A 26,628-nucleotide genomic window follows, 5' to 3' on the forward strand; every position below is an offset into this window, starting at 1 on the left:
TGCATCTAGGGAAACAGTTTCTATGGGGCTGAGATATGAGGGCAAGAGTGTAGACACCCGACATCCACTCCCCTGTTTATTCAACATGGGTCTGGGGAGGTCGTAGCTGCAAGAATTGAGGTTCCAGACCTTGGGTGGCATAGAGCAGTCCGCATCTGTCCCACAGGCATGCTGCTGCAGACTGGTACCGTTTCCTTCCTGAATGTCGCAGGTCACAGGGTAGCACAGTGGGTTTGTGCAGGAGAGGTCAAGAGTGCAGTGGCTTCCTTCCTTCAGACAGGAAAGCCCCAGCTGCTGCCGAGCGGGAACTTGATCAAGCCTCAGAAGTAGAATTTGATGGCTGAGGGAATAGTGTAGTAACAACTGAGACAGGAAGAGAGGGGAAGCTTAGACTATGGCAAGGAGGACCTGACTCTGGCATCCAGCTCTGCAAAGGAGCAGGGCTCAGCACCTGACCAGAGGTAGGGGTGGGGAGCTGCAGCCATTCTCAGGAGCAGTGCTCTGGGGACTCTGTTGGGGGATGGGTCTTCAGAGGAGTAGCTGTGTTGGGTCAGAGTGCCAGCAGTCCTCTACTGCCACGTGGCAGATTACAGCCAGTTCTTGGCCTTGTGTGGATACAAACATGTTAGCCAGTCTGGTCCCTCACCACTGTCACACAGACCACAGACGGAGCTTTGCTGTTTGCAGCATGCAGAAGTGTGGGAAGCCATACCTCACAGTGTTGCCCACAGCTTCATTCGCACTCAGCACCTCCTCAGCCTGGAATGCTCCAAGCTTTATTGAGCTATTGTTCTTTTTCTGTTCACTTTTGTCTTATGCAGCACTGGGGGTTGAGCCAAAGGCCTCCACATGCTAACGCACGCCCTACCACAGAACTAGCTCCCCAGTATGAGTCCTGATGTCATAGATTCTCTGACTCAGCAATCAGTTCTGAATGTCATGCCCCATGTGACCTTGAACTTGAAAGAACTATCCCTCAGTCTGGTGAAATACTCCCCAGTGTGTTAGTGATAGTTGTGTGTGTGTGTGTTATTGGTGTGTGTGTGTGTTATTGGTGTGTGTGTGTGTTATTGGTGTGTGTGCACGTTTTAGTGGTGTTTGTGTGTGTAAGTGGTATTTGTGTGTGTTAGTGGTATATGTGTCAGTGGTGTGTGTGTTAGTGGTGTCTGTGTTAATAGGGGGTGTGTTAGTGGTGTGTGTGTTAATAGGGGGTGTGTTAGTGGGGGGTGTTAGTGGTATAGGTGTGTGAGTTAGTGGTGGGTATGTTAGTGGTCTGTGTGTCAGTGGTGTGTGTGTTAGTGGTATGTGTGTTAATAGGGGGTGGGTTAGTGGGGGGGTGTTAGTGGTATAGGTGTGTGAGTTAGTGGTGTGTGTGTTAGTGGTGTCTGTGTTAATAGGGGGTGTGTTAGTGGGGGGTGTATTAGTGGTGGGTATGTTAGTGGTCTGTGTGTCAGTGGTGTGTGTGTGTTAATAGGGGGTGTGTTAGTGGGGGGTGTTAGTGGTATAGGTGTGTGAGTTAGTGGTGGGTGTGTTAGTGGTGACTGGGTTTGGGGAATGGCTATTTGAACACACACCCATAGCTTTCCTGGTATGCAGGTACGTCGCCTTCTCCTCTGACTTCTAATCACTCTTCCTCCGATTTTGCTTAAAAAGAATTAGAAGGAAAAAAAAAAACCTGTGAGCACATTTCTCTCTTTGGGCTTTCCCAGAGAAGTGGGGACTGTAGCAGGATGTTAACTCCCACGCCTCTTCCTGTGGTAACTAAATATAAATATCTGTGACAAATCGCAGAAGGAATCATTAATGACAGCTGTCGGTGTTATTTCCAATGGATTAGACCTTTGTGGCCCCCACTCTAGTAATAAACTTGGAGACAGACATCTGAGGTGATTTTAATTTGTCACCTACCTGGACACACATGCCCATGAGTCAGGATCACAGGTACTTACCAGGCAAAATGAGTCCAGCTGGAGTGTCTGTTGGATGTGGGCTCCCTCCTTTGCCTGGTGACAGCTGGTAGAATTTTCCTTTTTAAAAATCTGGACATGACCTCAGCCTCCTCAGTCTCAGCTGGTTTTGACTGGCAGTAGTGTGGCCCCAAAGCTAGGCATAGAACAGGGCTACCCCTGTTGTATCCGGTCTGATGGTCACAGTGAAATGGGGTCTCTCTTCCACCTTCTGGCATTATCACATGACTTTGTCTACAGAGTTTCCCTGAGAACTGCATACGCATCCTACAAAAGTAAGTACAGAATTAAAAGCTCGTGTTTTAAGTAAGTTTGTGGGATTTTGTCGAGTTTAAAGCTATCCTGGGAAGCATGGGAGTCAGGAACACCTCCAAAAGTGCACAGTCAGGCCAGCGTTTTTCATACTTGCAGGGAAGACCGAAAACGCACAAAGTTCCCATAGCGAATACTTTTACTGCCCCTGGGACGCCATGACTTCTGACGGCTGGCCCTGTTTCCACTTCTACCTTTTAACTCTGTGGGGGAGAGTAGAGGGCCAGCAGTTTTCTTAGAGGGCCAGCAGTTTTCTCAGCCGTTATCCTTCCCAGTGTGTGTTTTTAATTACACCTAACATCAGTAGATTCAGTTGTCTTGGGGCTGATTACCCTCAACTGAGACATCCTCCCCTAAAGGGAAGAGAAAGAGAGACTCCAAAAGCTAAGAAAACTTAGCAGGCTCAGGAAACTTACGAAACCTCTAGCATCAGAAAACCCTTCTCCAGGTTATGAAAGCAGTGATAATTTTGGGGTGGGAGTCACTCTGGTGGAATGGCCTGCACGTTGTGCATGGGACTCCAGGAATGCAGCCTTTCTGAGTCATCCACACTTCTGTAAGTAACCCCAATAAACTCACTCACTGGCTCACTAAACTAGATTTGGATACCGTAGTTACTTTGATCTGCTGTTTGTGCCCTGTCTCCGGTGAATAGAGATCTGTTCGCATCTCTCCAGGACGTTACTCAGCCGCACCTGCTAGCACACTTTAGATTGTGGCAGAGGCTACGTTTGGCTTTTGAGAACCACAGCACCAGTCCGCATGCCCTGCCGCAGTCTGGACCGTGCTCGACCACCTGCCCAGCATCTCCACCACTTGGTATTTTGAGCTCTTGGATGTCAGATGGAGGAATGCTATTCTTTTTGTTGTTTTGTTTTAATTTTTATTCTTCCGGTGACTGGCAGAGTGGATCACCTGATACTTTATATTGACTCTATTTCTATACAGGTGTCTTAGCTTTACTTCCTGCTGCTGTGATAGAATACCCTGACAAAGTGAACATGAGAAAGAAAGGGTTTACAGCTCACGGTTCCAGGTTCCCATCACTGCAGGGAGGTCAAGGCTTAGTCCTGTCATACCCACCCACGATCAAGAGCGATGAAGTAATGTACGCTAAAGCTCCACTTTCTTTCTCCAACATCATGTAGTCCAGAGTATCCTGCCCAGGGAATGGTGCCACCCACAGTGGACAGGTCTTCCATCTTCAATTAACTTAAAAGAGACAGTCCCTACAGACATGCCTGTAGGTCAAACTCATCTCCATGAGTCTCCCTCCTCAGGTGGTTCTAGACTATCTAGACTATCAAACTGACAATAAATTAACACCCACCATCACAGTAGATAAGTGTCTTCTTATTGATTTGTGGATATTCTTTATATATTCCAAATCACCTCATGTGGCACTTAATTCCTTATGGTCGATCAGCTGTTTGGCCTTTCCTGTTAGCTCTGCAACTGAACAGTGTCCAACGACCTGTTACCCTGTGCATGTGTGACACTGAGAGCAGTAAACAGTTCTGTTTCACCTTCACATCTGGCACAGAAGGTTGGGACCCAGGAAACCTTAGTAAAGAGATTACACTTCTCCCTGCCCATGAGTGCGGCATGCAGGACCCCCAGATATCTCTGTGGGACTCCAGCACGTCCCTCTTCCCTCCTCCATGCTTGGAGTGAAGAGAAGGAGGCTTTCTTGGTGCCCATGGTTTCTGACTCCCAACATGGCTGTCTCTTGCACACTGCCCCTATGCCTGACCATGTGTCACTCCAGGGTCAGCTCCAAGTCCTGGATTTCCATAGCATGTAAGTGACATATCTATTTACTTCCCCAGACAATGCCAGGCTGGGGAATGCAGGACTCTCAAGGTTACAGGTGCCAGTGCTTGGGGCAGTGAAGGCACCTGAGGTGGCAGCCCATCTCCCCAAAGCAGCCTGTCTCCTGACTTAACATTTCCTCTTCCATTAAAATTAATTTCACAGTCTCTGGCAACGCACCAGGCCATCACGGATTGCGTAACGGCTGCGGCTCGGGCTGTAAATCCATTCCACCGCCGTTATCAAACTCATTACCTTGTAAACTGCCTTAATATACTGAGGCTCCTTGGAAGACAGTCTTCCTGTAAGGTGAGATTGTAGTCCACAGCCCTGAGAGTGGACGCCTTTCAAATTAATCACTTCTTGAAGCCTGGCTTTTAATTCAGGTAAATTCTACTCTTCCTCTTCCCCTCCCTCCTCTCTTCCTCCTGCCCCTCCTTCTCTTCCTCCTCCTCCCCCTCCCTCTCTCCTTTTTTTTCCTTCTCACCCCTTTCTCCCCTCGTCTTCCTCTCCTTCATCTGCTCTCTCTCCTTGCTCCCTTCTCTTCCTGTGTGACAGCCCTTCCCCTTTGCTCTGTCCTTCTCCTCCTCTCTCTATTCCTCCTTCATCCTCCTCCTCCCCCTCATTTTCCTCTCTCTCCTCCTCCCTCTCCTCCTCCCCTATTGCCCTTCCTTGTCTATTCCTCCATTCTCCCTCTTCCTTGTCTACTCTTCCACCCTCCTCCCCCTATTCTTCCACCCTCCTCCCTCTCTTTCTTCCCATCTACTCTTCTACCTTCCTTCCTCCCCTCCTCTCCATCTACCTTTCCACCCTCCTCCCTCTACTCTTCCACCCTCCTCCCTCTCCTTCTCCCTCTACTCATCCACCCTCCTCCCTCCCCTCCTCTCTGTCTATTCTTTAGCCCTCCTCCCTCTCCTCCCCCATCTACTCATCCACCCTCCTCCCTCCCCTCCTCTCTGTCTATTCTTTAGCCCTCCTCCCTCTCCTCCCCCATCTACTCATCCACCCTCCTCCCCTTCACCCTCATTCTTCTCCCTCCTTTTCCTCCTCCCTCTACCCCGCCTCCATTCTTCCATCCTGTCCTCTCTTTCTCCTCCTCCTGTGCTGCTTCAGAAGCACATGAGAATGACAGTCATCCTTGCCTTGGCTGCCTTAGTGAAGTTTATCTTGGAGCATACAGAGAAGACAACGTTTCTCCCTGCCAGTGTCTAAAGGGCCCGCCTTTAGTGGGAGGCTACAAGAAGCAAATCACAGGGGCTGGAGAGATGGCTCAGCAGTCAAGGGCACTGATTGCTCTTCCAGAGGTCCTGAGTCCGATTCCCAGCAACCACATGGTCGCTCACAACCATCTGTAATGAGATCTGATGCCCTCTTCTGGTGTGTCTGAAGACAGCTACAGTGTACTTACTTATAATAAATACATCTTTCAAAAGAAAAGAAGAAGACTCAAATTACACATAGGGGTTCTGACCCCACCCTGAACGTCATTGTTTGCCCTCCAGCAATGCTTGTTACCTGTAGAGCTGGTACTGGCTCTGTCCGCAGACCCAAGGTTGCCTCACCACTGCACAGTGCACCTCCACCTTCCTGCAGCCCCCAGACAGAACCAGAGCATCGCTGTCTATGGACTAAAATTGTCTTCCTGCAGCTGTGGCTGGGAGACCATGCCATCAGAAGATCCTGGGCTCTTCAGGACTCAGGAAACAGAGATACAGAATTCTCAGCCTTGCTTCTGTGTGGCCTGACCACTCCCGGGCATTTCCTGGTAATTCACTCCTAATTGGCGGGCCCGGTGAGAATCAATAACTAATTTCTCCTTAGGGCTTATCCAGGTGGCATCCAAATGGAAGTCCCTGCTAAGCCCATGTGGCTTAGAGACAACACAAGAGAGGAAAAGGTGCTCCCTGCTCCCTCCTTTCCAGACCCTAGGCAGCCCGGGCAGCCCTACACCCTGTACATCCTCTGCCTGCATCCCTGTGTGTGTCATCCAGGGGCCCTCACACTGGCTGCATTATCTGAACAGAGCCTCGTTCCTCCAGCTCTTCATTGAGCTTTGTCCCAGTGGGGACTATTCCATACTTGCTCAGACCCTCCATGTCATGCTTTTCTGTCCCTGGGACAGAGTGCCTGAGAGAGACTAGGAAAATGGTCCTTGAAGAGGAGGCAGAGCCCGGGAGTACCCTCCAGCTGCCAAGAGACTTACTCCCCACCCCCACCCCCGCCCCGTGCTTAAGAGCACCCTCCTAATTAGGCACTGTCAGCCACCCTGGGAGCCCACGTGCATTGTTTTATAGGCCATTTTCCCATGAAGAAAAGCAAAGCCGACGCAATTCTTGCTGGCTCTGGGGTTTCGCTTCTCGCTCAGCACATCCAACAGAGTCACCGTGGGGATAAAATTCCTCCGATGTAGCCGTGTTCACTGAGCAGAGAGGAATGTACTGTTTTAGTTCCTCTTGCAAAGACCCCCAAATCCTTTAGTTTCTTGGCAGTAAGCAGCGAACGAACCTGCCCTGGAGAGTCACATTGCCTCAGATGGGCTCTGCATCAAGCAGATGAGAGGATGGGGGGGGGGATGTGGGGGGAGAGAGAATATGAGAGAGAGAATATGAGAGAATATGAGAGAGCTCAAGTGTCCAGCTGTCCAGCTACTTCCAACAACATCTATAGCAAAGCCAGGCACCCACAGCCTCTGCACATTCTTGAATCTATAGTTGTGACCCAGCAGGCCACTCCTGTGGAAGTTCAGGAATCTATGACAACCGAAAACAAGAAGAGCAGAAGACAGAACACACCAGAGACAGAAACCACCTAGTCAGTTCCAGCTCCACATGGGCCTCACCACACACGGGAGCCATCTGGCTTTCTGCTTCAGGAGAAGCATCTGGGCCGGCCGCGTAGGATGCTCACATGAAGAGCCAGCAGCTGGGAGCTGAGCAGAAAGAAGCATCCTGGACAGAGCTGGGAGTCTGTCTGTCTGTCTGTCTGTACAGATACCATCACTGAGTCTGGCTTCCATCTGGCGACACAGACTTAAACATCCCAGTCACAAGACCTGAGCAGTGTTAGCCACACGGATACTTCTTATGAAAATGTGCTTGCTCTCCTCATAGCCCATGCTATAAAGGCCTTAGGTGTGAACGAAGCAGAAGGCTTGTGGAATGTTCTAGATTGTTCTAGAAATGATGGGAGAGGGAGTCATGAGAACGTACTTGGTTGCTTCAGGTGCACAATGTTTATCATGGACTTGGAAAGAGTTTCTTCTAAAAGATAAACCATTTTCCTCCAAGTTTGCTTTATTGCTTACTTGGTTTGGTTTGGTTTGGTTTGGTTTGGTTTGGTTTGGTTTGGTTTTTCTGAGACAGGGGTCTCTCTGTGTAGCCAAGACTAGCCTCAACCATTAGAGTTTCAGGTTTGAACCACCACACCCAGCTCTCCTCACGGTTTTCATTTCAAGAAATTGTCTTAATTTGTCAGGGTGTGGTTATGGCATGCTGTAATGGACTGAGAGCATGTGTAGGGTACTGACTTCATTCAGGGTGGTTGGGGGAGGGGTGATTGCATCATGGGAAATCCTTGTTGTTCAGTGCTTCTGCCAGGTGAGGCAGCTGGGCTCAGCTGTGTCGTCTCTTCTGCACCTCCAGGCACCCCTGAGGAGACAGCTGGCCCCTCAGGCTCCGTGCAGATGAAGAAGGCTGCAGCGCTGACCTGCCCCACGCACAACCAGGAGCAGCTCAGGCTCCTTGGACCCTTTGTTTATGAGTTAAGCCAAGCGGAGAAATGGCGTGCCTCCTCTGCACCTCTATCTGTTCACCGTTAATTGTCTGACTTCATTTTCTTCAAGAGGCAACAAAGGGCAAAAGCCATGCTGTTGATTTTTCTGTTTAGCTGGCTGTAAATATTCAGGCCGAATTTGACTGACAGCACGATATTATGTTCCCCAAAGCTTGCGCCGTATGTGAATATTTTAATTAGGATTGTAACAAGCTATTGAGAAAGTTTGAGCTAAATTGGTTCAGCTGTTTTTGCATTGGTGAAGCATGAAAAGGAATTTTTTTCATCTATTAGAAAATATTCCTTAAAAAAAAAAAGGGCAACTAAAAACTCAGCCGGTTTAGGATTGTTGCCGTCAGCATATAGCATCTGGGTAGGGACTGACTGGACCGACTTGACATGGGGAAAATGGAGTTTAGAGATTGACTGGCATTTCACCCCTTCCTGCCAGAGCTGTCTGGGGGCTGGGGTGAATTTACAGAACTTGTTATAAAGGTATAAAAGCTCTAGCTGGATATATTCTCCTGGATTCGCATCGGCTGTAAAGGGCTTATGCCCTTTTGGACATTGCCACCACAGACTTTCAACTTTCACATCCCGCCAGTTCTATGTGGTGGTGGAAGCCTATGATGCAAGCCCAGGTTATCCCAGGGAAGACTGATAGGAAGTTCTGTCCCACCCTGTGTTCAGTTACAGCCACCCTGGGCTTGTTCAGGTTTTGGATCTTGCCTGCCATTGTTGGCCTCCCCAGCCTGTGTGGAGAGAGACACCATTGCCGTTGAGAACAGGGCGTGGTTGTCCGAGGCCAGCTGTTGACTCATTGCGAAGCTCTTCCTTCTAATCCTGGGCACCCCCATGCCTTTCTGAGGCTCACTAGGCCTTTCTTACCCTCTGAGGTAAACTCCTCTGTGTGTCTTTGCCTTTTTCTGCTGGTTCTTCTTGGTTCCAAGCGACTCCTCCTACAGGGTCCTGGCATTCCCTGGGGCACCTGACACCAAGAAGCTGGGACAGGTAGAAAGTTGCAGGTGTGAGCCCAGTGTTGGGATTCCTCATGTTTCCAGAAGGAAGGGAAATAATGACGCCATGTGACACCTAATTTCAGACAGGAGTGGCATGCGGTTCAGATTTCCAGGAAGCTGTGCCGTCCGGGCCAAGCCCTAAGTCCCTAGGAAATTAGGAATCTGTCTGCTCTCTCTTAAGTTCAGGTTTGCCTTTTATTTGTCATTGTGTCCTTCACAGCAGGTCCTTCTCTGACCACTTGGTGGTTCTTAGTAAGTACTGAGGTTGGGGAAGAGTGTAGTCTCTGTTTGCTGTGTCGGGAAGCACAAGCTCACACGTGCATGCGCACACACAGCCCTCCATCACCCCAGCTGCTCACTGCAGTGGGAAAATCCCACTAATGACTGTCAGGAGGAATTGTTCTCATTCTCCTTTGTCTGAACTCAGGAACTTTGACAGAGACTACAAACTGATCTGCCTAGAACATTTCCCAGCACACTTCCCTGCAAAGCCCTCCTCCTCAAGCGGTTGGTTTGGAATGATGAGCAGCTGCCCCCTTCTCAGCCTCATCCGCCCCCAGTTCCCAGCCTAGCGCTGGGCCTCAGGGAAACTCACTCTGAAGTCTCTGTGACAACTCATGCACTCTAGGCTCTCCCGGGAGTCCAGTCCATACCTGAGAAGGTGCCTGTTGCACCCCAGCCCAGTAACTGTCCCATCCATGCGTGTTGAGCAAATGCAGAATGACTTTTTCATTATCCACTTCTTCGCATTGGAGTCTAGAGGAGAATGTTCTAAACCAATCAGCATCACACTGTTAATTAGCAAAACCTAAAACCCAGCCCCTGGGCACAGGAATGCCCATGCTCACTGCTCTGCTCCGGGGTAGAATGCTCAGTCTTCCCGGTCCTGGAAGCCTCCTGCCAAATTCACCTTGAAACAGATTTGCTTCTGTTTTTACAGGCTGGGTTTAGAAGCTTCAGGCAACAGGGAACCTGGCCTAGGGCCGAAGACAGTAATTCTTACCAGAGGGAACAATCCCATTAAAGCAAGGAGGAAGCAGAGGAAACCTCCACAGAGCTGCACAAAACCTCCTCTCCACGGGGAGCCATCCTACCGACTGTTTTCCATAAATTTCAGCTCTGGGCCCAGTAGGAGAGAAGGGAGGCATTTGCTCCTCCTTGCACCGGAATCCGATATAGAGCAACCGCTACAGAGCCTGGGGCAAAGTGTGTCTTAAGGAGACTACTCCACAGCGCAGATATCCTCACTCCTGTCAAAAGTGGGCTGGATGGTCAGGAGGCTGAGAGATCTGCAATGAAACCCAGAAATCTTCCAGCAAAGCTCATGCCCATTCTTCACTCCTGGGCAGCTGGAGTTCATTACCTTAAAAGGAGTTTTGGGGTCTCTGGCCTCTCTTCTTAGTTCTTTGCTCACACAGGCAATGAGCTCACACAGTCCCACTGTAGGGCAACCCAGAAAGCCTTGTAAACCTGTGCTAACCCAGGGGAGCTATTTACTCTTCAATTCCTTCCACAGGAGCAAGGATTCCTTCCGGTGGGGAGGGTCCCTCATCGGACAGTCAATCCCATTGTCCCCTACATGTCCACCTGCCCTGGAAAAGCCACAGTGAGAAACACATAGGTCTGAGTTCAGGATCACACTAAGAACATGTGACATCAGTTGTTCATGCAGACAGGCACTCCAGTAGCCCAGGCTAGCTTCAAACTCACTTTGCAGCCATGGATGGCCTTCAACTCCTGATTCTCCTCTATTCTCTCCTTCCCAGGTATCAGGATTGCAGGTGTGTACCTCCGTGCCTGCCTAACGTATGCCTTTAAAATATGCACTTCCCCACGCAGGGATGGCTGGGAATAAGGAGGTCGGTTCGTTCCCACCACCCTCAGAGTGGTAGGTCCCAAGAGTACTGGGGTCCAGGCTGTAGTCTTTGTTATGTCCCACAAAGTAGCAAATGAGGCATGCAGCCCACCCCCCACACCACTGCAGATCCCTGCAGCCCACACCCACCACTGCAGATCTTTGACTCTTTGGTGTTGAGGGATTTAGAGGCACTGTCTCTGCTCCCACACTCTTCAGTTTTCTGTTTCCCCCTGGAGAGAAAGGAAAGAGAGAACACTAAGGGTGCTCTAACTGCCTGTTGGAGTCTGCCCTGTGCCCTGTGTTCACATGAAGTAGGCAGTGTAGAGCGAAATCCAGAGGACACAATGATTCTACCAGGCTGTGGCATTTGGCTTGGGAAAGAAAATTCTTTTGTTTTTACATTTTAAGATTGATTTTCATTTTTAATATCATATATATATGTGCGCATACACACATATACAGATATATATAAATATAGACATATCTGTGTTTGGGGTTTGTGCATGTGAGAACAGGTGCCCATGGAGGGCAAAGACATCCCCAAGCTAGAGTTTCAGGAGATTGTAAGCCACCCAGCAAGCATACTGGGAATCAAACTCAGCTCTTCTATGAGAACAGTATTTAATCTTAGCCACTGAGCCATCTCTCCAGCCATGAGTAATTTGTTTGTTTGTTTGTTTGTTTATTGTTGAGAATGAGCCATAATAAACCCAGATGAGATTAGCATGGGTTACAAATACTGGAGGGGAAGAGAGTAGAGACCAGACCCTCTGGAACGCACTGCAAATAATAACAAAATGAAATCGGCAACTCTTGGCAGGGGAATGGCCCTAGGGGTGTGTAAAGGGTTGAACGGTTTTCTCTTCCCACTGAACCCAAGAGATAGTCTGAGTCCTTAAGACACAGCAGGAAAATACTGCTGAGGCCAACCTCCGTACTCTCAGCCTGCTGAGCAGGTGAGGCCTGAGGCTTGGGAGCCTGGGGCTAGGGCATGCTGGCTTCATCTGTAGGAGGAGACCTGGGCCAGGCACACCTGCAGTTAGGAGATATACTGGTGCGTGCAGAATCTGAAAGGGCTTTAAAGTGTAGGCAGATACAAGTGGCAGAGGTGGACACATCTGTCCTGTGAAGGAAGTTGCCGAGAGGCTACTGTGTGTTCCTGGAGCAGAGGACACTAATGAGAGCTGCAGGTCCTTCCTTCTATCGTGACTGATTCTTGGGGTTGAGAAGACACTCTCAAGTGTACAAGTGGGGTTTGGGGGGACCCATGACCTCAACACAATGATGGACAAGGAGATTTGGAGAGAGGCAGCCCTGAGTGGCTCTTTCCCTCCCTCCTGTCCTCTTCCCTTTTCTTCCCTTCCTTCTCTTTCCAGCCACAGGGAGCATAGGCCTTCTAGACTAACGGAGGCAGCTTCCTCTGGGCAGTAGGTGTGATTTTCCTGGGAAGTGGATGTAGCTTTAGTTGTTAGGCCCACGAATCCGAGGCCTGTTTTCTCATTTGCTGGGCGCTGGCCATCGCTGACTCCTGAGAGCGATTGTGCTCCCTGTTTAACATTAGTTTCTGGATTGTGTGGAGCGTGAAGCTGGCCAACCCCATTTCCTCCTCGAGTGGGCATGAGCTAAACAACAGGTGACAGAAATAGGCAAGCATAGGGTGTGTGTGTGTGTGTGTGTGTGTGTGTGTGTGTGTGTGTGTGTGTGTAGAAAGAGACAGACAGACAGAAACAGAAGAGACAGACACAGACACAGACACAGACATAGACACAGACACACAGAGAAAGAAAGAGATGCTATTGTCTGTAATGTGAAGCCAAGGAGAGCACCATCAATCTCACCTGTTTCCAGAGCAACAGCTGATCATCTCCACTCTCCACACCCAGGCCTGGGATTCAGGGCCCATAGAGAGAGCCTTGGGGTACTTGTGACTCTGCCTTGCTGAGGGACGGCCCAGCATTTGACTCACTCCTGTGCTCAAGCACTGCTCAAAGCCCTGGGTGTCCAGTACAGGGCAAGAAGGTCGCCTGCCTTCATGGGGCCGACACTTTAGGGCCAGAGAGGGAAGCGGCAAGCAAGTGCAGCTCCTAGGGGCCGAAGCAGAGGAAGAAAGCATCCACTGTGAGGTGACAGTCTTCAGCAAAGGTGACAAAGGCCTTTGCAGGGGGGACATTTGGACTGAATCTAGATTAACAAGGAAAGCCAGGAAAGAGACTATGTGGGACAAGAAGTTAAAGAAATGAACACAGTAAGTGCCAGGCTTGAAGAGGTGCACACCAGGGGTGTTGGTCTTGTGGGTCATGGAAAGAAAGCGTTATCAGCAGGGCATAAGCGTGGGCCTGTCTGAGAGGGGAGTGGTGCTAAGAAAAGAGCACAGGCTCAACTGGGAGCCAGCAAAAACGGTCAATGCCCAAAGTGAGGGCAGGTCTGTCCTGGCCAGGGTCTGCAGGAGCCGAAGGAGTTTTTCCTAGAGCAAGGTTTGAGCAGTCTACCTCCTGGGTTGGTGCTCCTGGAGTGAGACTCTTGTGAGACTCTTGAGGTGAAACCCCTGAGGTGAGGCTTCAGTGTTGGGGCTGGAGGACATGAAGTTGGGCGGCCATAAGTAAAGAATGCTCTGGACAATGCGCACATAACAGAGTGGGAATCTAGACTTTTCGATCTAACTTCATCCAAGTGTGAACAGCGAGGCTCTCTGCACATAACGGACCGTACCCCACATCAGGCTGTTACTTGGCCCTGGTAGCTTGAGGAATGGCTCTGGATTCTGTTGTTTTCATATATAATGCAGGGATGACCCAGGATCCCTCCCCACCTGCAGCTTAGCATGGGTGAAACCTGCTGTATCTGAGTCTTAGCGTTGATTCTGGGGTTCCTACTACTTCTGAGTCTTTGAGGGTCACTGCTGGACAGCAGCACCCTCGTTCATTCATTCATTCAACAAACGGTGCTGAGCATCCTTACAAGCTCTGAACTGTGGTTAGGGGCCACAAGGGGCCACGGAGGAAACTTCAGTCCTTTGAGAAGCAGTAAAGAACCTGGCTTTCTTATTTCTCCACTGCCCTTTCCCCCCACTGATCACAAATAAAAAACCGGGCTGGGGCAGTGGTGGCACATGCCTTTAATCCCAGCACTTGGGAGGAAGAGGCAGGCGGATTTCTGAGTTCAAGGCCAGCCTGGTCTACAAAGTGAGTTCCAGGACAGCTGGGGCTATAAAACCCCGTCTCAAAAAAAAAAAAAATTAAATTAAATTAAATTAAAAAAAAAACAAAACAAAACAGTGCTACCAAAAGGTCCTAGGGTCACCTGTAGTGTCATCTAAGAAAGACATAGCCAATATGGGGGACTGGAAGCTTCCTAGGGCGGTCAGAATTATACTGTGGCTGAAGGAGAAGTAGATGGAGTCTGCCAGAGATGGACCAGTGTCCACACAGATGAGCTGTACATGTATGCAGGCCAAAGCCGGGGCAGGGGTGGGGGGAGGGGTGTCCTTCCCCTCTGATGGGAATGAGGCTGGGGCATTCAGGGATGGTTAGGCCATTGAAGGAGGGTGGAGCAAGCATTCCTACACAGGTTAGTGGGTTGGGAGGCCTGATGCAGAGACCGTGCCTCTAAATGGCTTCTCGCTACAGTTGCACAGCTCCCTCCCGTAGAATAACCACAAACCACTGCCCCATCTGAAGCAAGATCTGCTGGGTAGAGCCCTTTCCTCAGGCTTCTCTCTGCTTAGTCACTTGGAGCTCATGCTCAGTGGGAGGCATCTGGGAAAGGCTGTCTCCCAGGGCAAACATGTGTACAACTGCTCTGGACACTCACTGGGTCACAGCAGACAGGGGTCTCAAGTGCTTTGGGCCTGGTCTTGCTCTGACCATGACCAACATGATCCTGTGTAAGCCTAGGCTTCTCCTGGACAAGCAGGGCTCAGTTTCTTCCCAGACCACATACTGCCCACCGTCTGCTTCCTATAGTCAGGAGGGAGGTGCCAGGGAAGCTGGGGACTTGCTCAGCCTTAGCTCACCTCCCCCACCGCCTGTGCTTTTCCTGGCTTGCAGGCTAATGTTGAATGGTGTGCGCATAATACATAATGGTGGCTTTGCTTGTTCTTCACGGAGATGCTGGGATGGGATGCCTGCTCCTTCCTCCTGCGAGCACACCTTGAAGCTAGCGGTGCAGACTGTGGTTACACCCAGGTGGGACTAGGCTGCTCTGGGCAGAGTCACGAATGTGGATTTCATGGTGCCCAGACCAGTGGTAGTTCCTGCCAAAAATGCAGACCCCCTGTCTCCGCCTTGAGTCCCTGCTTCTGCAGCTCCATGCTTGGGAACCAGCTGCCTCAGGGTGCTGCAATTCAAACTAAGGTTTAGAGATCAAAGCTGTCACCACCAACAAACGCGCCCCATCTCTGATGGAATATCGGGAGGGTGGTGTCATCCAAACCCAGGACCACAGCCTGGAGGACCAGAGTTCAGGTTGGGAATCTTGTTCGTCCTGTGACTGATGTTTTTGCTTAGTTTTTCTCCCCTCAGTCCCACCCCCTTTGGTTTCTCAAGACAGGCTTTTTCTGTGTAGTCTTGGCTGTTATAGAACTCACTCTGTAGACCAGGCTAGCCTCGAACTCAGAGATCCGAATGCCTCTGCCTCCCACGTGCTGGAATTAAAGGAGTATACCACCCCTGCACGGTTTATTTAGTTTTTGTTGTTGTTGTTGTTGTTGTTGTTGTTGTTGTTTTGTTTTGTTTTGTCTGAAAGAGTTTCAAAATATTTTATGCAAAGAAAAATACATATGTAACAAGAACCAGGAAAACAGAACTTAAGTCCAGAGGAAACACAGTGTGCCCTGCCCCACCCCTGCCCTCTCTTACACCAAGTCTGGTTTGCGTCCTGTGCTGAGCTTCATGAAGATGGAGTCACATGACCTGCTTTCCGCGTTGGATTTTTACTTTCAGTCCAGAGAGGTGGAAGGGATCTCATGCTGACTCGGGAGTCTCCTAGGTTTACCTCCCAGGGGTGCCAGAGTGCTTAAGCAAGCTAGAAGCTCTGTCTGTCCACCTCAGCGCTGGCTCCTGTGGTGACGGCAATGTTGCCTGTGTTCCTGAGGCACTGCCTGTGGGTGCAGGGTATGCAGCACAAGTGGAGTTTTTAAGTTTTATCACTCAGCGTTGGCCAGAGTGACTCATTTTCACTACTGTCTAGAGTTCCGTTTTCACTCCTATAGTTCTGCTCTGTAGATTCTATCTTTATCCATCCTTCCCTTGACGGACAGTTGGTTTGTTTTCTTGCCATCTTGCACACTTCCATGCCAGTTTCTCAGGTATTTGCAACCAACGTCTGAGTGTCCAGTTGTGAAGGCGTGGTAGACTTTGTTCCCGTTTCACATGAATCCCTCCTCACTCTGTGTGTGTGTGTGCATGTGAGTGCGTGCATGCCTGTCTGTCTGTCTGTCTGTCTGTGTCTGTGCACACACACATGTACACAGATACCCACAGAGACCAAAAGAGGGCATGGAACCCCTGGCGCTGCAGTTACAGGCACTTGTGAGCCATCCCCCTGTGGGTGCTGGGAACCAAACCAGGTCCTCTGCAAGAGCAGCAAGCGCTCCTAACTGCTGAGCCATCTGTCCGTCCAGTTCTCGATTTCACTTTTGAAACAGGGTTCTCGGTGAATCCGGAGCTCATTGACTGGTCTAGGCTGGCTGGCCAGGGAAGCCCCAGGGATCTTTCTCTCTCTGCTTCTTTAGTGCGGGATTTATAGACAGGTGTGGACAGCTTTTACAGGCATCCCCTAGCCTACGCCCAAGTGTTTCCATCAGTGACTTCAGGAATGCCATGCTTTGCAGTCGGCGGTTTTGCTTTCCAAGATTATAATGGGGCTCACAGCAGTCTGTAGCTGTGGAACCTGCCTCCTTTCTTAATCCTGTCGTGTTCTTTCCTCACTGGCATTTTGTCGCTGTCTGCAGAGGTGCTCACTTACCCTGGACGCAAGCCCTTTCTCAGATTTGCATACAGTGCACCTTGCCCTTCCCTTAGCATCCTCCTGCTGTCTCCAGGTAAAGGTAAGTTCTTAATTGAGTGTGGGAAAACAATCGATCATGCTCTGTATAGACTGGGGTTTTCGTATCTCATTTCGGAAATCTTCCCTTAACCCAAGGTCATATGAATATTCCACTACATTTACATCGGAGATTTCTCTCAGAGTTCATGCTTTTGGTGCATTTAAATCATTTGTCCTTCCAAAACTGATACGGGAAGAGTATGAGATAGAAACATCTGTGAGGGTCTCTGGCTGTGTCCCTTAGGCGACTGGGCAGCAGCAGCATTCCACAGGGATTGTCAGCACCAGCCACGTGACATTCTACAAGGGTCACAGGTACGTGACCTTCCATATGCACTACTCATGGGTGTGCTGTGTAATTGCCGATTCTGATGGACTGGATTAAGAAATGCTAGGGGCCCAGCCCTCAATGTCGGGGGTGCAGGTGAGCTGGCCTCAAGGGTGTGAGCTTAGGAAAGCTGGCTATGTAACTTGTCTCTAGTGAGGCAGTATGGTTAGGGGAGAGATACCCTCCCCTGCCCTGCCCTCTCCCCTCACCACCTATTGCAGACAGAAGAGCAGGCCCTGAGGTCCCAAGAGTGGGAGAAGTGGCCCTGCCTCTCACCAGCTGCAACACTTGCGAGACTGGGCCCTGCACCTCACCTGGGCAGCAGGGTAGAGCTAGCCCTGGTTTCAGAGAGTTACTGGTGAGCCAGCCCAGAAGGCTGGAGAGTAAGAGAGTCTGCTGGCTGCCTCTGACCCGCTAATTCACCTCTCCAGCCCAGATCCAGGGATTTGAATTAGCTCACCCAACACCTACCCCAGCATGCTGGAGTGCTTGAAGACCGGTCCAGTCTGGTCTTACAGATCCAAAACTACAGGACCTCCAGGACACAGGGAGGCAACAGGATATCTGAGAGGAGTCCCAGTGTGGATAGAGTAACAGAAGTCAGAGGCTTCGTACCAGACCAAGGAGTTACTGCAGTGAACATTTGCAAATAAAGAAGTGTGGACAAAGGGTGCACTGTGGACACACACTGTGACACACACTGTGACACACACCTGCTTCCACAGTGAGATTATTTGTCCTCTGTTGAGGGGGACAGCTTGAAAGGGTGGAGGGTGATACTGGGGAAGGGGAGGTGAGTGGGATTAGCGATGTAAAATTTATTAAGAAATAAAATAAAACATTTTAAAGGAAAGACAGACAGATGGACAGACAGACAGGCAGGCAGGCAGACTTAGGGTCTTCAGGAGACATCTGCGCACATGTCTGGGAAGGTTTGACCAGAGAGGCTTTAGTGAGCAGAAAGGACTACCCTGAATATGAACAGCACCATCTCACAGGGTAGGATTCTAAGAGGATCAAATGAGAACTAAGGAGAATGTCACACCGGCCGGCTTCATCTCTCTGCACTTCTAAGCTGCTGAGATGTGAGTGAGGAGCCTTGTGGTCCTGCTGCTCCAGCCAAGAGCCTCTCACACACCAGACCTTCCCTGGCACCAGCAAGCAAGGACAGAGAGCAGGTGAAACCTCCCTCAAGTTGCTTCCTGTGAACTATTAGGACACTGCAAGCACAATGTAACAAATACCACAGGTTTCTGATCTCTCCACTTCCATGTGCAGGTCAATGGGAAATGGCCTCTTCTCTAGCTGAGGTTGGATAAAATGTTGGCAGATTCCCAACTGCCCTCCCCGGGCCATCTGCTGAACTCGGCCGCCTCTGTTCTTGCATGGAAAATTGGAAATGCCTACTACGAAAACCACCCTGAAGCTTTGATGGGGATTTCTGTGAAACTTTGGTCCAATTAAGTAAGAGCTAAGAACCTGCATATTTATGAGAGGGGCATTTCTCAGATGGTGCACGTGTCCTGGGAGCCCTGTAATGTATGTTCTCTCTCTTCTTACCCTTTGCTGTGGTTTCCCGTGGGTGCTTTGTAAGCGCTCCACGCCTTACTTCTTATTAAATACATCTTCTCCCTGTTCCGCTGTGTTGAATACAGTGGACGCTTGTAAATTTATCTTATATCTACCAAGCTGTTCAACTTCTGGTTTCTTATGAGCCATAGATTGCTTGGAGTTTTTCAGTGTGGAAAATCATAGCGTCTATGAGTGATGCTAATCTTAATTATCTCTCTCTAATCACTGCTTCTTCTTTCTTGTTAATTAGTCGACGTTAAATAGAGGTGTAAATTAATAGCGGGTAGCTGTCTTGTTCCTAATTTAAAAGGCGATGGTTCTGATGGTCCATCATGGCAAATGATGTTTGCTGGAGATTTCTTTAAAACACCTCTCATGAAATTCTGGAAGCCTTGCCCAATTCGCTTTGCTAAAACTTTTGTCAGGATTTTCCCCTGCAGCTTTCTCTTTAATCTGTGATCGTGGGAATTACACTAATAAACACTCTGCAGTTGGACCAAACTTGTGTCGCTGAGATAGTCAGCTTGGCCATGATAGATACTTCATTCAGCTCTTCTGGACTTAGAGTTCAAAAGCGTTTGCCTTTCATATTGGTTTTTGGTACTCGGGCTGGGTTTGTTTCAGAACATGGACGTGTTTTCCCTCCCCATTCTCTGGGAGAAGTTACTCAGCACTAAAATGCAATAGGGTGTTATGGCTGCCATGCCAGTTGGCGTCCCCCTCCTGTGGATGTGTGTGCATACTTGAGCCCGTGTGTGATGCGTGTGCGTGCGTGCGTGCGTGCGTGCGTGCGTGCGTGCGTGTGTGTGTGTGTGTGTGTGTGTGTGTGTGTGTGTGTGCAGGCTGTTGACTTGCCCTTTTGACAGTTGTGGAGCCATGAGATTCAGCACTTTACTATCAAGTCATTTTTCATCCGTTTGGTTCTCTTTTGGCTTTTATGTAACGAGAGAATTTTATATGTTCTGAGAATTCTAATCAGAATTTGTTGCACAATTGGTCATTATAACATTACATTCTGTGGCCTTGAGGAAAAGCAAAGATACAGAAAGTGTAGGTAGGCATGGCTACAGGCTCATTTGTGAACTGATAAAGAATACTGATGACAAATAGCCGTGCTTCTGAGAGAATGAGAAACATGGATAAAGTTGTTCACCTGTCATCCATAACCAATATCAAACACTTTGAAAATGATTTTAATTGATTGTCTAGCTTTTCAGATAGTATACAAAAGAGATTTCTCTATGACACCTTTGTGTGCTCTTTTGAAAGAAAGAGTAAGAGAAGGGAAACCCTCTTGCCTGCCCCGGCGCCCTGCCTGTGCACCTGTCCTTGGCTTCTTGTTCCTTGGATGACCTCTGTGCTCTTTGCTCCCATCCCTGTGACTCCAGAACTGCTGTCCCTGTCCTGTGTTCAAAGGTTAGCAAGAAACCACCTTTGTCAGAGCACTAGTTTTGTCTTTACTGGAGGAGAGAGAAGGCAGGGCTGCGTGGGACTCGCGCTCGGGGTGGCTATCTCTGGGATTCTGCTGTTAGTCCTGGGACCCATGGCTCACTGTTTGGCTAGTGGGTTTTCATGACTCTCTCTTCCTCCCCTTTCCCTTCCTTTCACTCCCCTGCTAGCCCTCTGCTCCTCTCCCTCCCCTCCTCCTCTCCCATGCTCCCCCTCCCCTCCTCCCCCTCCTGTGCTCCCTCTCCTGTGCTCCCCCTCCCCTCCTCCCCCTCTTCTCCCACTCCATACCACATGCCACAACAATCAAGAAACATATTTGAATGTGACAACCTGGACCTGTGTCTAGAGTGTCCTAGACTTGTCCTTTCTAGAAGTCATTCTGTGACTAGACACACAGCCAGTGAGCCCCTCTGATTGGGCTCACACATTAACTGTCCCCCAAGTTCTCTAGCTCTGTAACTCTGCCTGTTGCCAGCTAGAGCAGAGCTGAAACACAGGATCCAAGTCAGGGCCACCCCAGACCAGCTTGTCCTCAACACTGTGTTACAGTACACCACATTGACCGACCTTCTGACCCACACATCCTTGGTCCCTTCTGCCTCAGGACCCCTGTATGTGCTGTTTGTTTTCCCTCTTTGCCTGCTAGCCCTTCCTAACTGCTAAGTCTTACCGAGAAATGTCACTTCTGTGTACGTCTCTGCCCTGACCCATTGCAGGCCCTTCCCTCCATCTCTATCCACGTAGATTGTGTGTCTCTGCCTGAGCCTTTGTCACAGCCTGTCGCCCTTCTGTTTTAACCTGTCTGCTCTTGAGCCTGCACTGCATGGTGGCCCAGGCTTGTTGGTCTCTCTCCCTCTGGTGTTCCTGGCATCCATTCCTGCTGCGCTATCTTGGATCTAGTCCAGAGCCTACAAGGCCCTACACATACATGGACACCAGCACTTCCCTCCCATCCATGCCCTTTGGGGAAAAATGGAGTCTGAGAATCTGCAAGCAAAATGGGTAGTAAGTTCTCGGTGAATTTACTCAAAGCCAAAGCCTCCTGGCTATTTCAGGGCTCAAGGTGGCACCCATTGTACCCGTCCTTTTCATGTTTTGCTGGGGCTCACACCTTGGCAGAGCTAATGTCACAGAGGCAGGAGGCCTGGAGATCTGAGCATGGACTCTAAGGCAGGGCCACCAGCTCTGGGCATGGGCCACCCAAGGACACAAGAGCACACCATGGGCTGCATGGGTGCCCAGTGCTCAAGAACAGGGAGGAACAGCCCCTGTGCCACTCGGAAGGAGTAGAGGGATTTCAGGGTAAAGTGGGGGGCAGATGCAGAACCAGACCCTGAGGGCCAAGCTTATGGGTGACTAAGAACAGGGGGGTGGGGGGGGGAGCCCTGGTGCTGCATGGAAGTGAAGGACATGCTCTGCTCAGGGCATCCAAATTCTCTGAATAAAGTCTCTGTCAGCCACTGGGTCAGAATCCAGCCAGAAGGGCTGCTTCCAGACAGTGCCCCACCCTGACCCCAGGACCGAGAGAAGCGCCAAGTGAGAGGTCTTCAGCCAAAGCTGAGGGACTTGAGGCTGATGTCTCTAAGTGACAAGCCAGGCCCAGCCAGAACAAAGCCTAAGCCCAGGGAAGTGCCTGGAGCAGCATGAGATGGGCAGACAGCAGTGTTGGTGTTTCAGAAGTGTCCTCTGCAGTCTGAGGCTCTCCTGCCAAAGCTGGGGGAATCTGAAAGAAGGCTAACATCAACTCCCTTGTGGTAAGAGACTGTGGCGCCTGAATCATAGCTTTGCTGAAGGCTTTGTCTACGTTTGTTCAGTTCTCCAGGAATCCAAAGCCCCTCCTAGATGTGGCCCCAACAGTTCTCTGGGCTTCTGCAGGGTATCATGCATCCTAAGGTCCAGTTACATCTTGATTTATTACATCTTGATTTAGGGACTCTTAACACTGCATCCCGTGGCAGGGGCTGAGTGTAAGCAGCTGCTGATCCTAAGAAACAAGGTGCTGTGATAAATGCCTATAATCCCAGCTCTGGGAGGCTGAGGCAGGAGGCTAGTGATCTTAAGCTTAGTCTGAGTTGCTTAGTGAAATTGTGTCACAAAAAACAACAACAACAACAACAAAAAAAAAAAAACAAAGAAAAAGAAATATCAGTTACAGACAGGGAAGGGGTGGAGGAAGAGGAAAAAGAGGAGCAGAGGGGAGGGAGGGAAAGAGGAGGAGGGCAGGAGGAGGAAAGGAGGAGGAAGAAGAAGAATAGGAGGAGGGAGTGGAGGAAGAGGAAGAGAAAGAAGAGGTGGAGAGGGGAAGAGGGAAGGAGTAGCAGGGGAGAAGGAGGAAGAGGAAGAAGACGGGGAGGAGAAGAGGCAGAAGAGGAGACTAGGAAGACTAGAGAGAAAAGAGAAAGAAAATGGAAAATGTGTGCACTTATGGGACACAGCCATGGACATGTGGAACTCTATGCCAGGACCCTCTGATGGCAGACTACACAAAGTTCACCACAGTAATGGGGACTCAGCCAGGAGCCAGTGAAAGCTGAACCAGGGATAATCCGTAGCTGGCCCAGTCCACCCAGGTACTGGTGGAGCAGATGAGCAATGCCTTCTAGGAGAGACTAACAAGCCAGAGTTGCCCAGGAGAGGCCAGGGCAGGGCTGCACAGCAGGAGAGCCCACGGCTGCCCACGGAGATGTCTGTGGATACCTCTTCCCCACTGCGTGTCCCCAGGGTGGGTGAATGACTCTCAAGTGCTTATCTGCACTTAAACCGTTTGTGAGGCTTAAGACTCAGCCATGAACAGAGCTGATGGCAAGATACTATCAGAGGGGGAGCGATTAAGCAACAGAACCCCAGCTAATTATAAGTGAAACCAATTAAAGCAACAAAAGAAACTTGCAGAAAGCTGGGCCGGCCTCTCACAGTGGCAGGCCTCCTGATAGGAGTACCTGCAGCAGCCGGCTTGCAGACTCCCAGTCTGGAGAAAGCTGAGCCTCAGAAGTAAGTCATGACTTAACTTAAATCAGAGATGGCTCCATTGGTAAGGGAGGGGGCTTGCTGCACAATCATAAGGACCTGAGTTTAAATCCCCAGCAGTCCTGTAAAAAGCCAGATGTAGCCAATCATACCTATAAGCCCAGCACTGTGGGTGTTTTAAACAAGATGATCATTGTGACTTGCTGGCTGCCAGCTGAGCTTCAGGGTCAGTTAGAGATACTGCCTAAATAAGAATATTAGTAAGTAATGGACCAGGATAACTACACTTGTACATGTGAATATACACATCACTTATTAATAAATACATAAATTCAGTTAAAGGGGAGATAAGTCATAGAAACCGTGGACTTCAGCTGTTGAATAAATAAGATTGGCCAGGCAGTGGTGGCGCACACCTTTAATCCCAACACTCAGAGGCAGGTGGATTTGTGAGTTCAAGGCCAGCCTGGTCTACATAGTGAATTGCAGGACAGCCAGGGCTATACAGAGAAACCCTATCTCGAAAAACCAAAAAAGAAAAGAAAGAAGGAAAGAAGGAAAGAAGGAAAGAAGGAAGGAAGGAAGGAAGGAAGGAAGGAAGGAAGGAAGGAAGAAAGGAAGAAAGGAAGGATTGATTGGTGGCCATGCCATGCTGGCCTAAATAGAGGACAAATAGTGAGTTTAGAAAACACCTCTGAGGATGGACCATCTAGAGACTGCCATATCCAGGGATCCACCCCATAATCAGCTTCCAAACGCTGACACCATTGCATACACTAGCAAGATTTTGCTGAAAGGACCCAGATATAGCTGTCTCATGTGAGACTATGCCGGGGCCTAGCAAACACAGAAGTGGATGCTCACAGTCAGCTATTGGATGGATCACAGGGCTCCCAATGGAGGAGCTAGAGAAAGTACCCAAGGAGCTAAAGGGATCTGCAACCCTATAGGTGGAACAACATTGTGAACTAACCAGTACCCCGGAGCTCTGGACTCTAGCTGCATATGTATCAAAAGATGGCCTAGTCGGCCATCACTGGAAAGAGAGACCCATTGGTCACACAAACTTTATATGCCCCAGTACAGGGGAACACCAGGGCCAAAAAAATGGGAATGGGTGGGTAGGGAAGTGGGGGGGAAGGGTATGGGGGACTTTTGGGATAGCATTGGAAATGTAATTGAGGAAAATACGTAATAAAAATATATTTAAAAAAAAAACACCTGGAAAAAAAAAACAAACAAACAACAACAAAAAAGAAACCACCTCTAGACAGGCATCATACAATAATCAACTGTGTCAGAAACACAAAATGAATTTATGAATCTTATTTATTCAACACAAACACTCCAGTTCACCCCCACACCCCACCCCTTAACTGAACATCAAAGAGCTCTGCTGGCCCTCCTGGCTGTAGTTTGAGTCTTTGTTCCAATGTTAAGGCCTCACCCCTGGGGGCCATGGCAGGAGGGGGTCCTGGGATTTTATTCTTGAAGGAGGAAGCCTGGTGTCCTAGGATCCAGAGAGAATTTGAATAGTAGCTGCCAATCTCACTATCGTTGTGACCAGTATTACCACAAGATGGGTCTTCCCAGCGAGTGTTTAAATACTGATTACATCTTTGGCTTTGTAAATAACTCAATGGTTTGTTTTTTTTTTTTTTTTTTTTTTTTTACAATATTGCTTTTATAGAGCCCATAATGGGAAGGCAGGGTTTTTTTTTTCTCTCTGTCACTTGGATATTAAGCACTTTAATGAAAATACACAAATGAGCTCTCTATAAAACTTGATCTGAAGCAAGCTGTGTGGGGCTTAACGCTGTGTTAAGGCTGTGAGGGCTCCAGGGAGCTGATGAACAAACCTTTTGTCATTGCTAGGGAAATGGAATAGTGGTGGCTATTTGTCCAGCCCCTCTCCCTTCCCTCCGCCCGTTTGTTCCCCAGGAGCCACGCTGCGTTGGGCAGTGGTCGCTTAGCGAGGCTTCCTGGGACAGGATGAGAATGCCTGGCCTGAGGGAGCGCTTTATTGGGAGCATGCCTGCTTTTTAATTGGCCTTGGTGTTAATGAATGGATTCGTTCTGTTTGGAGTGAGCAGGGCTGGGCGCTGGTGCGTGTAATCTGATTGCAGCCGGGTGCTCAGAGCCCTGCAGAAGGCTCCGGAACAGCCGTGATTGGCTTGGCCCGGGCTGCACCGTGCTGGCAGCCTCGGGCACCAGAGGATGGCAGGCGAGAGAGGTGGGCACCTCCATGTCCACGAGCCTCCTCCCTCAGTCCCTTGATGGTGGGAGCCGATTGTCATTGTGCAGTAGCTACCACAGAAGCTGTCTTGGGGCTGGGCTATTCTGGGGGTCTTGTTTTTCGGAACAATCCTTCATCACGCTTGGGAAGATAGCCTCCCTATCCACACAGGAACCTGACATACTGTGGATGGTTTTTACCCCACCTACTCTTGAGCCATGGGGGTGGAGGAAATGGTGCTGGTGTCCCATTGGGCATCATCTGGCAGATCTCCAAACACCTGCTTTTTCTTTTGGCTCAGTCTGCACTGGTCACACTCTGAGAATGTCAGGCAGGCTCCTGACATCACAGACTGGTGTAGCATCAGCTCTGTCACCAAGACCCACCTCTGGAGAAGGAGACAGTCCTCAGTGGAACTCTGGTCACCCACAGCAATGTTGCATAGAGCAGAATGGAAGACATTAGCAGAAATCCCCCTAGCTCCTAGTGGGGCCAAACACATGTGCCATGCCATGTCATTTGAGGCTAAGAGCCTCGGAGCCTCAGAGTCTTGGAGGTGACTTAATATCTCTTTGATCTGGTGACAGGCCTGGCTCAAGTTTTATTAGCAGTACCAATTCAAGACCAAAGATTAACTTTCTCTAAAGGGGTTACATGAGGTGGAATCCCTCATCCCTTGTTGAGTCTCTGTCTCTTTCCCCACATCTATGGGGGATTCTCTCTCTCTCTCTCTCTCTCTCTCTCTCTCTCCCTCCCTCCCTCCCCTTCTCTCCCTAGCCCCTCCCTCCTTCTCTCTCTCTCCCCCTCCCTCCCTCTCTCTCTCTCCTTCCCTCCCTCTCCCCCTCCCCCTAGCCTCTCTCTCTCCCTCCCTCCCCCTCTCCCCCTCCCCCTCTCTCCCTAGCCCCTCCCTCCTTCCCTCTCCCTTCATAAAAGTCAATCCCTTTTTGCTGGGCTGGCATTTTGGCCCCAGAGTTAAGCATGTGAACCAGCTGGCTGACTGATGGTCCCCAGAGGCCCCAGTGCCACGTCTTCCCGATGGCCCAGCCCTTGTTTGTGACTTGGCTGCCTGTTTGGGAGTCAGGGGCTGGTGACATGGCCTATGTGTCACACTTGAATATAATGCAGCTGCATCAGGACAAGGTACCTAGCTTTTCCTGCCCAGTATATATCTCGTGTGGAGGCTATCGAGGGTTTTATCCTAACACACATACCCAGCACCCAGTCTTAGCCTCATGCACCCCTGCATTTGTCAGGGCAGGGAGGGTTGCATGTGACTTCCACATCCCTCTCCA

The 26,628-nt window shown here is 49.8% G+C and overlaps 1 protein-coding gene and 1 long non-coding RNA gene across 5 annotated transcripts in view; one reads left to right on the plus strand and one right to left on the minus strand.

Moving 5' to 3' along the window:
* Positions 1-26,628, plus strand: part of Cdh4 (cadherin 4) — a 456,955-nt gene that overhangs the window by 69,974 nt on the left and 360,353 nt on the right. The gene's annotated exons all lie outside the window — the stretch shown is intronic.
* On the minus strand, positions 1,481-9,758 carry Gm52541. The gene is made up of 3 exons (XR_003953983.1): positions 9,535-9,758; positions 1,950-2,234; positions 1,481-1,644 (listed from the first exon to the last, which is right to left on the minus strand). It is a non-coding gene; the product is annotated as a predicted gene, 52541 (long non-coding RNA).

The sequence above is a fragment of the Mus musculus genome, chromosome 2 (assembly GCF_000001635.26).
Source record: "Mus musculus strain C57BL/6J chromosome 2, GRCm38.p6 C57BL/6J".
Lineage (NCBI taxonomy): Eukaryota > Metazoa > Chordata > Mammalia > Rodentia > Muridae > Mus > Mus musculus.